General features: G+C 40.2%; 1 protein-coding gene across 1 annotated transcript in view; it reads right to left on the bottom strand.

The window, feature by feature from the left end:
* greb1 (growth regulating estrogen receptor binding 1) overlaps positions 1 to 17,882 on the bottom strand; it is a 285,761-nt gene extending 267,879 nt beyond the window's left edge. The window contains exon 1 of the mRNA XM_048531862.2: positions 17,688 to 17,882. The gene's annotated coding sequence lies outside the window, so the exon portion shown is untranslated. The remainder of the gene's footprint in view (positions 1 to 17,687) is intronic.
* Between the last annotated feature and the right edge of the window lie 318 nt (positions 17,883 to 18,200).

Here is an 18,200-nt window from a genome sequence, read left to right as displayed (position 1 = left end):
GCTGGAAGAACACAGCAGGCCTGGCAGCATCAGAGGAGCAGGAATGTTGATGTTTTGGGTTGGGACTCTTGTTCAGGACTCACAGAAAACTGACATCAGCAAAAACAGCTTTGCACCATCTGAACAGTAAAATAAATAAGATGACGATTTAATATGAATGGCATTTTGTAAACTTGCAGAGAGAAACGAGCCTTTGTGATCACTGAGCACAATGTGTAAAATTCAGAGCAGGGTGGAGAGACCTCGGGGTTCAGGTACATAATTATTTTAATTTTGTGTCACGGATAGACAGGATAGTTAAGAAAGCATTTAGCATGCTTGCCTCCATTGCGTAGACCTTTGAGTATAGGATTTGGGATGTCATGTTGAAGTTGTACAGGACTTTGGTGAGGCCTCTTCTGAACTATTGTGTACAGTTCTGGTCACCCAGTTATTACCAAATGGGGGGAGTTCGAAAACATTTACGAGGTTGTTGCCAGGAATGGAGTATTTGAGTTACGCGAATAGCTTGGATAGGCTGCCACTTCCTTAACAGGCAGATAGGAGGTTGAGGGGTGGCCTTGCAAATGTTTCTACAATAATGAGGGGCATAGATGAGGTGAATAAAAAAGGTCTTTTCCCTATCATGAAGGAGTTCAAAACTTGGCAGCATATTTTTAAGGTGAAAGGAGAAAGATTTAAAAAGGAAAAAAGGGGCAACTTCTTTTACACAGAAAGTGGTTCGTGTGTGGAATGAACTGCCAGTGAAAGTGATGGATGCAGGTATAGTTACATCATTTAAAAGACTTTTAAATAAGTACATGAATAGGAAAGGTTTGGAGAGATGTGGACCAAATACAGGCATGTGGGACTAGTTGGATCAAAGGGTCTGACCCTCTAGCTCTATAACCGGGGTTTGGAAAGTTTTGGTTAAGATCCACACAGTTATTCAAAATCAGAGCCAGCATGATTATCCATCACAGTTTCTACATCATGGAAACACTCCTACTAAGATACGGCCCGTATTTTTGTCTAAGCTCTATAACTACAACAGTCCAACCCTGCTGTCAAAGATGTTCAGTTGTCCAAAAAGCCAGGTGTTGTTCTCTCTGGTGTTACTCATTATTCACACACAGTCTGTTTACTGCCAGCTTAATCATTATGAGATGAGAGAGGACACTGCCTGCCATGTCTTTCAGATGGAGTAATGTACCATGCTTGCAAAAAGATGCAATAGAAATGCCCTTAATGGTGTTCCTTCATTTTGGGAGAGATGTGTATCAGGGCTGCTCTTTGACTGGCCCCCAGTGGAAGACTCAGTACATGACAGTCCAGCCCCTTACTATCAGAGACCTGAACCGAAGAGTGTTGCATGTAGCAGTCCTCTGCCACAGTAGGTTTAGAAGGTTCACTACCTCCCAGGCTACATGTCATTTTAGCAGCCTTGAGGAATGCTTGGACCACATTTTATACAAATCGTAATGGGCTACAGACCATGAATTGTTGATTTTTAAAGGAGCTGTTGTTAAGCTTTTTGTTGTGCTCCCAATCTTTGGGACTCGGGCGTAGAGTGGGACAGGCAGATCACCCTGGGTCTGCAGCTAAATCTGGCCAAGAGAAACCAGAAACAGCTGCAGGGAGTGGGCTATACAGCGGGTTATTGCACATGACTGCTTCCCTGCCTCTGTCCTGTGGTTACGTCCATGCCCAGTGCCCGTGGAGAGGGAGCACGCACTGTCTTCCAACATGTTCCAACCCTCCCACAATTAGTGGGCACCATAGCAGCTGAGGTACACAAATATCCCTCTGCATTGGTATTAGAATTTGAATTGGCAAGCTTCTCGTATGATTCAGTTTTTTTATTACAATACCCTTCAGAGGGTGATTGTTCTAATTTTATTTCAGTTGTTTGTTTAAAGTGGAAGAAACAAACAGTGATTCCAGCACTCTCCCCAAACCACAAACTGACTGTTTGCTTTGCCAAATGACAACTGCAATAGACCAACCATTAACGAACAAACACCAAACACATCTGCATTGAGAAACAGTCCCCACTATTTGAACAGAGGAGTTCATCAAGTTAAAATGACCATGAATATACGTTACTGCACAACTAGAAATCCTTTGATCCACCATAACCAGTCACACACTATTCAGATACCTTGGATAATACAACATACCTATCCAAACCCTTTTATCTCCTGGGAGGGGGAGAAGAGACAGATAAGAACACAAGCTAATCTGGGGAAATATATTTGGTCATTTTACCCAACCATTTAGTTGACTAAACTAGTCCAGGGGAATATTTCAGCCCTGAATTTCCAGAAACATCCCTTATAATTTTTAAAACAATGAGATGACCCTGAACAGAAATAGGTCCAACCGTCATGTGAAGGGACTAAGGGAGTCACTGTCTACTGCACTGTCCAGCTGCCTATTCCTCAGCTCCCCTATTCTTTTGGAAATTAACACCTGTTGACATTTAATTCCCTCCTAGTCTATTTCACTGAAACAAAGTTAACTGAAATAAATCTATTATTTCCTTCGGTATCTGAACATTTGACTTAGTGCCTATCGCCTGCCTTATGTCATGAACCTGCACATTATTAAAGCAGGAACTATCACCCAATGCTCCTGTTGGCCTACCTCTACCATACTTCCAGGCAATGTATCCAAAATCCAAACCAACTGTTGTGCGATACAAGATTTTTCTTGCCTTGCTTCCTTGACAAAATACTAAAACCATGAGATCTAGTTCTACATGCTTTACAACTGGGAACTGTTTTTCCCTTCTACTTTGTCCAGATCCCTCATGATTTTGAAAACTGCTTCCAAATCTCCTGTCAGCCCTCTCACCAAGGAAAATAGCCACAACTTCTTCAATCTATCCTGATAACCGAAGTTACAATAAGGTCATTTGAAATGGTCAAGGATCAACAACCACTCTCACAACAACTGACCTTAGCATCATCTGCAAAATTGCAAACTATGTCCCCAGCATGTAATGAAGATGTGGATGCTGGAAATCTGAAATAAACAAAGAATGCTGGAGAAACTCAGCAGGTCTGGCAGCATTTGCGGAGAAAGGACCACAGTTAATATTTTGAGTCCAGTCTGACTCTTCTTCAGTATATTTCTGAAGAAGGGTAATACTGGACTTGAAAGGTTAACTTTGTTTTTCTCTCCCTGTCCAAAGCTTTCAAAACAGTACAGGAAGGATTTGATAATGAGCACATTTAGGTTCGTGCTTAATCATGATTCGATAATTTCCAGGTTTGGACCTCTCTTTGTTCCATTGCACTGATTATTGTGTTACCATGCAGCCTACAAAAACAAAAACCTTTTAACAATTCTTAAACAACTTCAGCAATTAAGGTTGATGTCTTTTTCTGCAGCTATATAAATCATTATGGTGAAAATGTGAAGCTATTGAGATTTAAGAATGAATCAATATGAAATAGGAAATAAAAATGGTTGGTTTCAGCTCCTTGTCTATATAAACAAAGGTTGAAATAACTTAACTCAATGTTTCACTTCTGTCTTTAAGTTTAAAAAAATGACTTTGTCTGGGTTTTTGAGTCCGGTATAACTGTCCTTCAGAATGTTCTGAGTCCTAAAGAAGAGTCATATCAGACACAAAATTGTTCATTCTGTTTCTATCTTTCTACAAATGCTGCCAGACCTACTGAGTTTCTCCAGTATTATTTATTTTTGTTTCAGATTCCCAGCATGCACATTATTATCTTTCTTAGAAGATGATGACTAGGAATGCCAAAGGACTGGACAAAAAGGAGATGAGCTACCCTATAACAGGTACAAAGAGAGCAACACAACAAGAGGAGTATAGGAAGTGCAGAGGGGAACTCAAGAAAGCAATAAGGGGAGCAATGAGGGAGCAAGAGAAAATGCTGGTTGGCAAGATTAGACAGAATCCCAAGATATTCTACAGGTGTACCAAGTGGAAGACAATACCAGGGAACAAGTATGGTCTATTAGGCACCAACAGGGGAATCTATGAATGGAGCCAAAGAACATTGGCAGAGTTTTAAAAGAATAATTCACATCAATCTTTACTTGTCAGGAGGATGCAAGTACAGAATTCAAGAAGATGGACTGTGATTTTCTGAGCAAATTGATATAAAATATGAGGAGGTATTGAAGGTTTCGGCGAATTTAGAAGTGGTAAAATTCCCAGGTCTGGATGCATTGTATCCTAGGCTATAATGGGAGACGAGAGGAAATTACAGGAGTCCTGACCAAATTTTTTAAATTATCTCTGGCCCCAAGAGGTGACAGAGGTCTGGAGGACAGCTAATGTGGTTCCACTTTACAAGAGGGCTAGTAGAGATGGAATAGGGAACTAACAACCAGTGAATCTAACATCAGAGGTAGGGGAACTACTGGAGAAAATAGTAAAAGAGAAAATTAATTTCCATTTAGAAAGGCAAGGATTGATCAGGAACAGTCAGCATGGCTTTGTCAGAGGGAAGTCATGTGTAAAATTCTGGTGGAATTTTTCAAGGAGGTAACTAAATGTTTGGATGAGGGTCAAGCAGTTGATGTGATTTATATAGATTTCACCAAGGCCTTTGACAATGTCCCACAAGCTTATGGGATCCAAGGTAACTTATTAAGTTGGTTCCAAAATTGTCTTAGTGGCAGGAGACAGAGGACAGAAGTAGAAGGCTGTTTGTGTGATTAGAGCCCGGTGTGCAGTGGTGCAGCACAGGAATCAGTGCTGGGTCCTTATTGTTCATGCAGATGAGAATGTCTAAGACAGTCAAATGATGAGTAAATTTGTGGATGACACAAAGTTTGGCTGGGGGGTGTTGATAGTGAGGAGGGAGTATTAGGTTACATGAGGGTATAAATGGATTTTTCGCTTGGGCATATCAGTAGCAGATGAAATATAACCCTGATAAATGTGATGTGATGTACTTTGAAAGAGAAATGAAATAAGGGATATTCAATGGAAGCTTAGAGGAACAGAGGGATGTTGGTATTACTTGTCCACAGATTCCTGAAAGCGACAGGACAGATTAACAGGGTAGTTAAGGTGGTTTATGGGATGCTTGCCTTATCAGTTGTGGCATGGATTGTAACAGCAAAGAGGTCATACTGGAGTTGTACAGAACTTTGGTTAAGCCTTACCTGGACTACTCTGTGAAGTTCTGGTCACCACACCACAGGAAGGATGTGATTACACCAGAGGGCATTCAAAGAATGTTGCCTGGGATGGAGCATTTCAGCAAAGGAGAGATGCTGAACAGAAACATTAAAAAAAGATAGCAGCAAGAGTAGGCCATTCGATCTCTTGACCCTGCTTCTACATTCAATATGAACATGGCTAGTCATCGAGCTCAATGTCCCAATCCTGTACTCCCGCCATATCCTGTGATTCCTTTAGCCAGAAGAATTATATCAACCTCCGTCTTGAAAACACATAATGTTTTGGTCTCAAATACTTTCTGTGGAGGTGAATTCAACAGGTTCTCCACTCTCTGAGTGAAGAAATTTCTCATCACCTGAGACCTAAAAGATTTACCCTTTAAACTTTTTGGGGCAGCACGGTGGCTCAGTGGCTAGCACTGCAGCCTCACAGCACCGGGACCCAGGGTCGATTCTTGCCTTGGGCGACTGTCTGTGCGGAGTTTGCACATTCTCCGTGTGTCAGCGTGGGTTTCCTCCAGGTGCTCCGGTTTCCTCCCATAGTCCAAAAACATGCAGGCTAGGTGGATTGGCCATGCTAAATTGCCCACAGTGTTCAGGGGTGTGTGGGTTATAGGGGGATGGGTCTGGGTGGGCTATATCAAGGGGCAGCATGGGCTTGTTGGGCCAAAGGGCCTGTTTCCACGCTGTAGGGAATCTAATCTAAAAAAAATTGATGCCCGGCTATGGACTCTCCCAGCATTGGGAATATACTTCCTGCATCTAACCTGTTTGGTCCTGTTAGAATTTTATAGGTTTCTATGAGATCCCCTCTCATTCTTCTGACCTCTGTAGCATACAATCTTAACCGACTTGATGTCTCCTCATTCATCAGTTCTGCCATCCCAGTAATCAATTTGGTAAACCTTCCCTGCACTCCCTCTATAGCAAGAACATCCTTCCTCAGATAAGGAGACCAAAACTATACACAATATTTCAGAAGTGACCTCACCAATCCACTGTCTAATTGCAGCAAGACATTGTTGTTCCTGCACTCGAATCCTTTCACTATGAAGGCCAACATAAAGTTTGCCTTCTTTACCGCCTGCTGCACCTGCAATCTCAACTTTCAGTGACTGGTGCTTGAGGACACCTAGTTTTGTTGAACATTTCCCTCTCTCAATTTACAGCCATTCAGGCTAAATTAAGCTCAGCTAATTTACTTTCAAGCAGGAAAGGTTGAGTGCCGTGATTGAGGTATATAATAAGGAGGGGCATGGACAGGGGAATAGTAAACAGGTGTTCCCTTTAGTCAAAGGGTCAATAACAAGGGAGCATAATTTTAAACATGAAAATCAGAAGATTTCAAGGGGATTTCAGGAAAAACATTTTCACCTGGGGGTGGTGGGAATCTGGAATGCATGGCTTGGGAGGATAGGTGCGGCTGGAAAATTCACAATCTTTTCAAAAGTACTTGGATGAACATTTGAAGTGTTATTACCTTCAAGGTTAAGGGCCCTAGTAAAGCTAAGTGGGATTAGTACATTTTTGGGGTAACAGACTGAATGAGCCAAATAGTCTGTTCTGTACTGTATAATTCAATGATGCAAAGAGGATTTGAATGTAGGAGTAAAGGTCAACAAATGAAATGACTGAATTGCTTGCTGCATGTTAACTTTCACTGACTTGAACAAGGGCACCAAGCTCTCTTCGAAGTTCAACACTTCCTAGCCTCTCACCATTTAAGATGTCCTGTGTTTCTGTGTTTCCCACCAAAGTGAATAATGTTACATTTATACCCATCATATTCCATCTGCCCAAATTTTGACCCGCTCACTTAGCCTCTCCAAAACACCAAAGCATTCACCTCACAACTCACACTTCAATCTAGTTTTGTGCCAGCTGCAGATTCGGAAATATTACATTTAATCCCCAATTCCAAATTATTAATACATATTGTAAATAGCTGGGATCCAAGCACTGACCCTTATGGATCTGGTCAAACTGGCTGCCAATGAAAATGACCCATTTAATCTTACGCTGCTTTCTGACAACTGGCCAGCTCTCAATCTATGCTACCATTCCATGTGCTCTAATTTTATTACTGATTGTTAAGGCTGGCATACAAAAATACAAATAACAACCAAATAATATACTAAATCCTTCATAGAGAAAAAATGCAATAAACTTAACAAATATTTCATCATATGAAAATAGCCATATCATTTTTAAGGTAACTGCAATAAATTTGGAGCAGTTAGAGTATGACAGGGAGGCTTACGCTAGTGGTGCAAAATCACAGGCCACTGAGAATGGGCAGATTTCAGTCTGCACCGTGATTAGGAAGAGTATGGCATGGGGGCACTCCTGGTTGTTGGAAAGTAGCCACAAGGCAACAGTAAGCATTTCACCAGCATTTCTGCCAATACCTTCAGTCAAAACAAATATTTTGGGAATGAAATTAAATTTGTTTTCAAGCCGCTTCAGCAGTTACAGCGTTTTCAATCCTGTGATCCCATACAGAAAGTGATGAAAGCAGAATTGATTGTATTATTGCACTTGCTTCTGTTCTGGCCAGTTTTCCAAAGGTTAGAAATACTGCAGTTATTGCAGGTAGCAACCTAGAAGGTTCAGCCTTTTTGCTCCAAGCTAAAGAAAAATGGTGGCTCAGTGGTTAGCACTGCTGTCTCAAAATGCCAGGAACCTAGGTTCAATTCCAGCCTCAGAAAGCTGTCTGTGTGGTGTTTGCACATTCGCCATATGTCTGCGTGAGATTCTGCTGGGTAATCTGGTTTCCTCCCACTGTCCAAAGATGTGCAGGCTACGTGGATTGGCCATGCTAATTTACCCACAGTGATCAGAGATGTGTTGGCTAGGTGGGCTGGCAGGGATAGGGTAGGAGGTGTGTCTGGGTTGGATGACCTTCCAAGGGTCAATATGGGCCAAATGACATGCTTCCACACTGTAGGGATTCTAAGTCAAAACATCATCCCAAGTCCTTAATTTGATCTGTTATCAAGTACAAAAATTATTTGACATTATCCAAAATATTTCCATCAAAGAATCGTCTTCAGCATTTGACCTTGCAACCTCAATTCCATCATCTCTTCTTAAATTTCCAGTTTTTGCAGTTCTCTCCAACAGTTCATTTTCTATGGCTATCCTTGGCTTAGAGCAAACTATTTCATTGACTTACACTTCCATATTCTGTACTGAGGCAGCTCTTTAGATAATCTTTCATTAGGATCTTGATTACAGTTACTTTGTTTGTATTCCATCAATATTGTGAGCTACTTTTCATGACTGCAATTTATCAGTGGCATACTTAAATGACCAATGAGCTATTGGGCTTGAACTCACTTCTAAAACCATTTACTGATACCAAGTCTATTGTGGTCATTCCCTTTTTGCCATGTGTTGTTCTTGATTACCTGAGTATTGTTGATTATGGCTGAATAAGCCATGCTATCAAAATGGAGTAGGCCCTAACATCCAGCTATTCTGTAAATTAGAAACAGAGAAAATAGGAGAAGAAGTAGATCATTCAGCCCTTCAAGACAGCTCTACCATTCAATATGATCATGGCAGATCATCCAGTTCGGTATCCTGTTCCCACTATCTCCCCTTACTCTTCGATTCTTTTAACCCAAAGAACTATATGTGACCCCTTCTTGAAAACATGGTTTGGTCTTGAACATATTCCATGGCAAAGAATTTCTCAAACTCACCACTCTCTGGGTGAAGACATTTCTCTTCATCTCAGTTGTAAACGGCCTACCCTGCAGCCTTAGATTGTGAATTCCGGACCTGGTCACAGCCATCCTTCCTGTGTTTACCTGTCTAGTTCTGTTAGAATTTTATAGGTTTCTATGAGCTCTTCCTTGTTATTCTAAACTCCAGGGAACATCGTCCAAGCTGATCCAGTCTCTCTTCATACATCAGACCTGTCATACCAACAATAAGTTAAGTAAACCTTTGTTCCACTCCCTCCATCTGGTATGGGAAGTGACATCAACTCAGCAGCATTATCAAGCAGCGCACTAACATCATTCCTCTGTAACTGACAATGCTTTCTGGAGTCTGCACACAGTTAGTAACATGGAAATCAGGAAGCTGCTGTCAGTGATCATCAGTTCCTCTTTAGGGTGTACAGATGCAATTCTTGTATGTTGTAAACAGATAGAAAATCATTGAAATGATGAGAACTTATTCTTTTATGTAATTAGTCTATCTATAAAACTCCTTGAAAAACATACATTGTGATCAATGCGGTTTAGCCGAGGAATAAACTTAATGCTGAAGTTCATAGCTCTTGCTGTAAGACCTATCTGGATCTTTAAAACTAATTTTACATTTTTTAAATATCAAATTTCTTGATTATGAGAATGATCACTATATTATAGAACATAAAATCCCTACATGGTGCAAACAGGCCCTTTGGCCCAACAAGCCCACATCAACCCTCGGAGCATCAACCCAGACCCGTCCTGTTACAACCCACATGAGCTGCACATCCCTAAACACTACAGGCAATTTAGCATGGCCAATCCACTTAGCCAGCACATCTTTGGACTGTGGGAGAAAACTGGAGCACCTGGAGGAAACTCACGCAGACACGGGGAGAATGTGCACTCCACACAGACAGTCACCTGAGGCTGGAATTGAACCTGACTCCCTGGTGCTGAGAGGCTGCAGTGCGAACCACTGAGCCACCGTGCCACCCCACTGAGCCACCTGTACTTACTTTATTTTGTGCTCCAAACAGTATAGTCAAAGTTGACGGATAATAGAACATTTTACTTCCTGGTTTTCAGTCTGTTAGAATATTTCAATGTGATTGACCTACTCTGCTTGCTGACAGCATTGTTGTTAGATACATGAAGAATCCGTTGACCTCTTACCAGATTTCAGTTGGCCTCAGGCAAGAGGAAATTCACATCAGAAAAGCTAATGAAGGGTCTAAGCCCGAAACGTCAGCTTTTGTGCTCCTAAGATGCTGCTTGGCCTGCTATGTTCAGCCAGCCCAATACTTTGTTAACTTGATCTTTGTGGACAGCTTCCCAGAAGGACAACAATATGCCATCATTCCACTATTAACAGTGAAATCTGGACCTATTTGTTGAAATGCTTTGAGGGTGATGGCACATTGTTGTCTCACTTTTCTGATCTTTTCAACATTGGCCCATAAATAAACTTGATTGGTTTGGCAAAATCACACTAACAGATTCTTGAACTAACTCACAAGTGAAGGCCAAGGAGATTTACATAATGCTGAAAATGAACATTTGCACTGAACTTCATGGTTCGCCATATCACACAACACTCACATTGGAAACAAATAAAAGAAAAACAAGAGTCTGAAGAAAGCAACAGATTAACTGGGAGTATGAGTAATGTTAATTCAAATTACTGCAAGGTCAATGTGCCTAGAAACTACTGTGACTTCAAAGCAGTCAACTAACTTAAGAGGCAAATACATAAAAGAAAATACTAAGTCAAAATATATTGAAGGAGCTATGAGACCATATTAACACAAATTCAATTTAAAACCAGCAAGAACATTAGGCTGAATTTCACCTAATTATCAAAACAGTAAGTACATCAAATGACATGTCATGATGCATCTCCTAAAACTGCAGGTCATTCATAACACAGACATTCATTTAGTCTCTTCCTCCTTTTGGTTTTCCTATCCCATTCCTTGACCAAGCACCAATAGGTTATGATGACCCTCTCAGTGCCACTAAACACAGTGGTACCTCATAGGGTCATCATTTGAATATTGTGGCTGCAAACATTTAACATAAAGCAACAGTTCAGTTCTTGACAAAATATCATTCTAACTTTATTTTGTCGCACGCAGACATTGAAACTGTGATGACATATTTAAAGCCATTACTTTGTGCAAGTCTCATAGCCATTCTTCTATTGAGAGGGCTTCTAATTTAAGACATCCAAGGAGCAACAATGTTATTTCACAATGTCCTTCTCTCATATGGAAATAATGCTCCCTGTGGGAATAACAACTGAAGTAATAAATAATTAATCTGATAAATTGCAGCTACAGTGATGGTTTCCTGGACAACAGAAAAGATTTAAAATGGAAAATAATAACTACTAATGCAAAAGGACTTCAGTGAAAATCCGCAATGAAATAGCAATCTTGTTGATAAACAGCAACAGGTTTTCAGATAACTATACGAATCACTAATTGTTAGAAGAAATCATTTCAATTGTTATTACAAGTAAAGACATCAGCAATTAACATAAAATCAAAGTACAAAGATGCAAGGTTACTGATAATCATATAACCATCAAGGGTACCATCATCCCTAGCAGCTGTGCTTTCTGAGCATCTATCTTATGGTCTTCTGCTCATTACAACGCAAGCATATCTTTAATTCCCAAACAGCATAAACCATAGTGCACAGGAACATCACAGATTTTCTTTTACTTTTAATGGAGATTCAAACAACTAATAATCAATCTTGTATCACAAAAAGCCTAATTTACAGAGAAAGAACACTAACAACTGAATCTCTATCAGGAAATCATAGCCTCATGTAAAAGTATTGACTTCACAGAATTGATCTTTTTGAGCTGACTATAATTCTGTGTGGCCTTTAATTCCCGGTGTCATTAGCAAAGAAAATAATGGTTTGTCTCAATTGGTGGTACAGATTAAACACCACTGAAGAAACTCATAATGTAATATCTAATATTAGATATGGCTCGACAGTGGACAGCACTTTCTGAACAATTGTAGGATAAGAATTACACTGATTTAATAATTAATTTGAGGACATGAGTCAGGCTTGCAATGTGGCTTATCTATTAATTCAAGAAGCCACATTCTGTTAGACGTGAGGATGTTGAAATAACTCAACAGAGGTTAATACTCTGTCACGAAGTCACCCTTTATTTTCCGTGGACAGTCCTTGATTCTAGTATTGCCTCTTCAGAGTCAGCTATCTGAGTGCCAGAATCTGTGGCAACCCTCCTTTTTATTAATCTGTCATCCAGGGCTCCCTGACTGGACCAGATTAACAGCCCCAATCAGGGAACTCATATTCCATGAGGTTCACCTGGCCAGCTTTGTTATCATCACTACAGGTGTGTCATCTGCAGGGAAATGGAATATGCATTTTTCTAAAGCCTTCTTCTAATTAATAAAAAAAATCTCCTTGCATATCCTACAAAGTAACACCTCAAATATTCAGAAGCAAGTTGTTACTCAGCACCATTTTCCTTTTAAATAAAAAAGAAATTGGTGCTCTTACGACTGTTAGGACACAGTCCAGACAAAAAGCTTTAACAACGTATCTCTCTTTCCAGCAATGCTCATTGACAGTTTCAATGATATTCACCAGGTTAATGCAGAAGTAAAATCAGGATGAACTACACTTCCCTCAAAGTTATAAACAAAAATGTCCCTTTCCAAAATGTCATATTTGCATCCTGTTAAAATTATAAGAATTATGACTTCAGAAGCAAGCTTCTCCGTAAAGTAAAATAAAAATGCTGCAGCTAGTCAAAAGCTGTACAAAACATAACTGGTTACCATTCTGATTAGCGAGCTGGCCACTCTAATAGTGGACAATTTAATGAAGCTAATTTGCTCCACATCCAGAACAGAGAGTAAGGTGAGCCTTTTCTATGAACCCGAGGTGCATGAGAGAATTTAGTTAGTTGGTTATTTAGTTAGTTAGAGTCATGGTCATACAACACGGAAATAAACTCTTCAGTCCAACTCATCCATGCCAACCAAGATTCCCAAACCAAATTAGTCCCAGATAGTTAGTTTATCAGTTAAACAATCAGTCTGCAGTTTCTGGTTTGGTTTGGTTTCCCAGTTGTTAACAGATAAATTTTGCTGCTTTTCAATGAAATTTGATAACATCATTATGAGTTGTAAGAATGAGCCATGGAATCAATAAAACTGAGAACCAAAGTATGTCAGTAAGAATGATAGTTTATTTGTGGAAACCAGGTTTTTGAACAACCTTCTTAATCTTCTTGAGCTTGATCCTAAATTGACTGCATTACTGCACTTCAATGGAATTTGTTTTCCAGTATTGACACAATTGCTTCTTTTTAATCTTTCTATTCTTTCACAAGATGTAGATATAGCTGGTGGGGCCAGCATTTAATGCTCATCCCAATTATCCTTATGAAGGAAAAGGTAAGCCATCTTTTTAACAACTGAGTGACTTTCCAGATTATGTCAGAAAAGACTTGGGTGACCTGCATTACTGACAGACTGAAGTCACACAGTCACCATTTCTGACACAAGCCTTTTGGTCCCAATTTTTTAAAGTACTGGTTTGAAATTCCCCACCTATAATGATGGAATTTGAACACATGGTTCCAGATCTCTCTTTTACTTAGCCTTTTGGATTAGGGGTTCCAAAATCTGTGCTACACCACAATAAAAAGTAAAAAAACTCAAGCAGATTTCTTTTCTTTTGAGTCCAGGAACATTGATGCCCATCATTGCCCATTACTACCTCAGTTGCTATCAAATGATTGGGAGTGTTGCCAAACGAAGAGACCTTGGTGTGCAGGTTCATAATTCCTTGAAGGTAGAGTCGTGGAAAGACAGGGTAGTGAAGAAGGTGTTTGGTGCATTTGCCTTTATTGGTCAACGCATTGAGTATATATGAGTTGGGATGTCATGTTGCAGCTATACATTGGTTAGGCCACATTTGGAATACTGTGTTCAATTCTGGTCTCCCCGCTGTAGGAAAGATGTTGTTAAACAGGAAATGATGCAGAAAATATATACAAGGATGTTGCCAGGGTTTGAGCTATAGGGAGAGGCTGAATAGGCTGGGGCTATTTTCTCTGAAGCACTGGAGGTTGAGGGGTGACCTTACAGAGTTTTATAAAATCATGAGGGGCATGAATAGGGTAAATAGACAACGTTATTTTCCCCCGGAGTGGAGGAGTCCAAAACTAGAGGGAATAAAGTTTAAGGTTAGAAGAGTAACATACAAAAGGGACCTAAGGGGTAACTTTATCACGCAGAGGGAGTTTGGTGTATGGAACAAACTGCCAGAGAAAGCGGTGGAGGCGAGTATAATTACTAATTGTCAATTAGTCATGATGCTGTGTACCTGCGCATGTGCCTCTGGATTGGTATATGAATAGGAAGGGTTTAGAGGGATATGGGCTAAATGCTGGCAAATTGGACTAGATTAATTTCGGATATCTGGGTGGCATGGACGTGTTGGACTGAAGGATCTCTTTCCATGCTGTACAGCTCTGACTCTGTGACTCAGTAAAGACCAACGGTTGAACCTGGGATCTAACAGTCCATTTGACTTAGCAGATCACACACAAGGCCATTACCAATTTATCATTCCCACTGAGGAATTTATAGCATGCAAGAATTTCACAACAAGAGCTCTGCTCTCCTCAGAGGCAACTTGTATGTCCAATGCAATCTCAAGATTGAGGGAACGTAAGTATTCAAAAATGCAATCTTTAGCAAGAAATCTATGACAAAAGTTATGCTGACCATATTCCTTCCAGATGTCAAGTTTTCAGATGGTTTTATGAATAGTACAAGTTAACTATCACTTGGCAATGACTCAGCAAACAAATAGTTCTGTAGTGGCCGTACTGAGTAAGCTAATTTTAAGTTGGTAACAGCAGACCTGTTGGTTAATTTAGTTTACTCCAACTGCAGGGGCTTGCGTACATTTGCTTTGAAGGACAGGAAGAGGCTCAATTGTGAAGTCTGTCTACAGTTAAATTACTGCAGACACTACTCTAGAATTCACACAACAAATGAACACTTGGGTGAGGTACCAAAGGGAAACCGACATTTGGGAAATATATTTTACTAAAATCTATATTTTCACAAAAGAATGGAAAGGAAAACACTGGCAGGAACAGCAGTAGGCCTATTCTACAGATCATGTTTATTATGAATGCCACCACCATCAGGAGACACAAGAGCACATGCACAGGTACACAGCATTATGACTAACTGACATCACTGGTCTCATCCATCCATATGTCTGCAGCCATTTTATCAGGCACAGTCACGTCTCTATGAGTAGGTGTATCTGAGAGATGGGGAATACAGGCAGAGATGGGGAGGACAGGACAAGCATATGAGCAACCCCAGCCTCTAGGTACAACCCTCCTTTTCTGGAATGACCACTGCCCTGGATACTGCAGAAGCTGGAGAACGCTGGGAAGCAGTGTGCTGAAGAAGTGGTGGTAAAGGAGAACTACCAAGGAAGTGAGACTTCATTTCATCAATCCGAGCCTCCACCTCACCGGCCACTTCATCCTCGTTGATGATGGTCGTGGCATATGCACATGTAGACAGAGCCTGCGGCAACCAGGGCTGCAGCTGCATATGGGCTATTTTGCCATTAGACACAATCACTCCGTGTTCAGTTTGAAATATTGTAAATGATATTTAGAGATTACATTTAAACTACGTACAAAGCATGAATTCCTTTTTGGTCAGGATCAAAACCTCAGACTGACATTTTCACATGGATGACCAAGGACCAGTTACAAAGCTTTATTGTCTATTTTTTTTTATTTTCAAGGATATTACATGTGAGCACTCAATATAAACAGAATGTACCAGCACAGTCAGTATTCAATGTGACAATCATTGTTGCTATGGTGCACTCAGTATTAAGTAACCCAATGAAATGCCACGTCACAGCCCTCTTCAAATGGTATTATTTGCTTTTATCAATATCTTATTCACCTTCATTCATTGTGACACTGTATTGGAAAAATAACCAAGTCAGAATTGTTTGGACTAAAGAAACCATCTGAATGTAATATGCACAGAATTATTCTGAAACAAAAACTAGTGAAAAACTCATCGACTATTTGTGGCTCAACAACTTGAAACACTGAGAATATTTCCAATACAGCCAGAAGGTTAAATTTAAATTCAAGAAGTATTAAACATGGCAGTCATTTCAGATTAAAGGTGCTCTTTCATCTGGTTTGGATGGCTAAGCAAATTTGTTATTTTAAAATGTCAACAAAAATGGTCAGAGAGATGACTGAAAAAAATCTCCTGCTGTTGCAACAGGAAATGTTCTGCATAGGGAACAGTTGAAATATAGAGAGCATTGCAACTTTTAAAGGAAACAAAAATGAATATTGAAGCTGAACAACACTGGACTAAAAGGCAGCTCAGTAGGATACCTTGAACAAACACCTAGTACAGACTGAGGCAAATGGTCAGTATCACCATGCTGAAATTAATCTGAGTCAAACCCATTTATTTAAACTGAACTATTTACAACAACTAACTGAGCGCCCACATGGAGTAGCCCTCTTGTCCAAAATATTTTTTAAAAATATATCTTAATGTATTTATACTAAAGAAATTCATACAACCTGTCTCATAAGTTTTCATTTTAAGGACTGGATATTTAAAATGTTGCTAACTGAAATGTAGATACACCGGTCAAAATTCCCTGGGTCTTACTGGGCATATTAACTATGCAATGCAATCAAACTACTGTTAATGACGGACTCCTCCAAAATATTCATCAGAGCATTAGCAGTCAACATCTTCTCCCATGCCACTATGATACAGAATTCAAATATACCACAAAGGAGAGATTAGGAAATTACAACAGCAATGTCTGTCAGAATGTTTGTGACCATTCAGGAAATGGACGAGTATAGCAAAGGCAAACACGTGGAGGCAAAAGACTACAATATCGATTTGAGAATGTTATTGCCCATTTTACAATCTTTCATAAGGGTACTCGTGCTTCAGGCAAAACGTATAGTTATAACATAAACCAGCGCCTGAAGGAACTTTGCTCCAGAGGTTAGCTAGCAACAGTCGAAATTCTTCAATTGCCAGAAGTCAGCAGAACAATGGCATTAGAGTGCTTTATATTCTCCACGCTCTTCAGCAATACCTAATTACTTACAATTGTGAAATATCATACCCAGTGTTGATCTGTTGGTTATGAACACAAGTGGCAACTTTTACTTACAAATAGCTAATAACTAACAACACTTCGGTCAGTAACAATTTAATAAGAAACAAAAAAAAATCGGAAACTCACTGTATCCAAGCAAGTGAGTTCCCATGCTATAGGACTATTTGCTTCTTTCAGTTGGGGGAAGAGCTGCTTGATGCCGAATATGTTAGATCACTGTGCACTGTCATAGATGTTGAAAAGTTGGTTATTTCGCAAGATATCAAAAAAAAGTTGCCGTAAGGAGAAATCGAGGTTCAGATGTTCGCAGTTCTGATTATTTTGAGTATTTACACAGAAAGGGGTCTGGGCTGCAGAACAGATCCACCGCTAAGTCGCTCAGCGCTAGCACCAGCATTTCCAAGCTGCGAATCAGTGATCTAACGCACAGATATTGGAATGAACGGAAAGAAACATGCACAAACAGTATTAAATTCCGATCGCAACAAGTTAATCGGTCCAAATGAACTTTCTACTTTTCCCTTGTTTGACTGGCTTGCAGCATGTCAAACAAACACGAAAGAAAAGCTTTACCTACATGCAGCAGAAGAAACAAATAGATCACAAAACCCTTACCGCAAAAGGGAAAATGCACCAGCTTTTATTCTGGCGGTACAAACTGGCGGCCCCCTTATTTCAATCCGGTCTGTCCTTTGGTGAGATGTTGTTTGGGAAATACCAAGCAGGGAGTGAGAGATATCACGATCACGGCCCGGCGCTGCCAAACTCCTTTTAAAACAAATCCAAGCGACACTCTCTCTGCAGAGAACCCTCGCAATCCACGTGGTGGATCTTTCCCAGCTCCCTGAAGAGAGCGAATGTAAAAGGGTATTGTTGGAGATGAGGAAGGGGGCGGGGGTGTCACCTCCCTTCACTGCTTTTGACCCTCTGCTTTTCCATCATTAGGTACGGCGTTAAACTGTCTGTTGAACCCCAGTACGAAAGGCACAACGGCAATTAATCTCGGCTCCTTTTGTTGTTAAATTTTGCAATTTCTACCGGCTTGCTGGAGTTACCTTGGCCATTTATTGCTTTGAATGCTCAAAGGATCGCGCACTGAAGACAGTGTAAACGTTATAAATTTGACTG

The sequence above is a fragment of the Stegostoma tigrinum genome, chromosome 4, assembly GCF_030684315.1.
Source record: "Stegostoma tigrinum isolate sSteTig4 chromosome 4, sSteTig4.hap1, whole genome shotgun sequence".
In the NCBI taxonomy this organism is placed as follows: Eukaryota; Metazoa; Chordata; class Chondrichthyes; order Orectolobiformes; family Stegostomatidae; genus Stegostoma; species Stegostoma tigrinum.
Note: the sequence above shows the minus strand (reverse complement) of the source record. Positions and strands in the feature narration are given on the sequence as shown.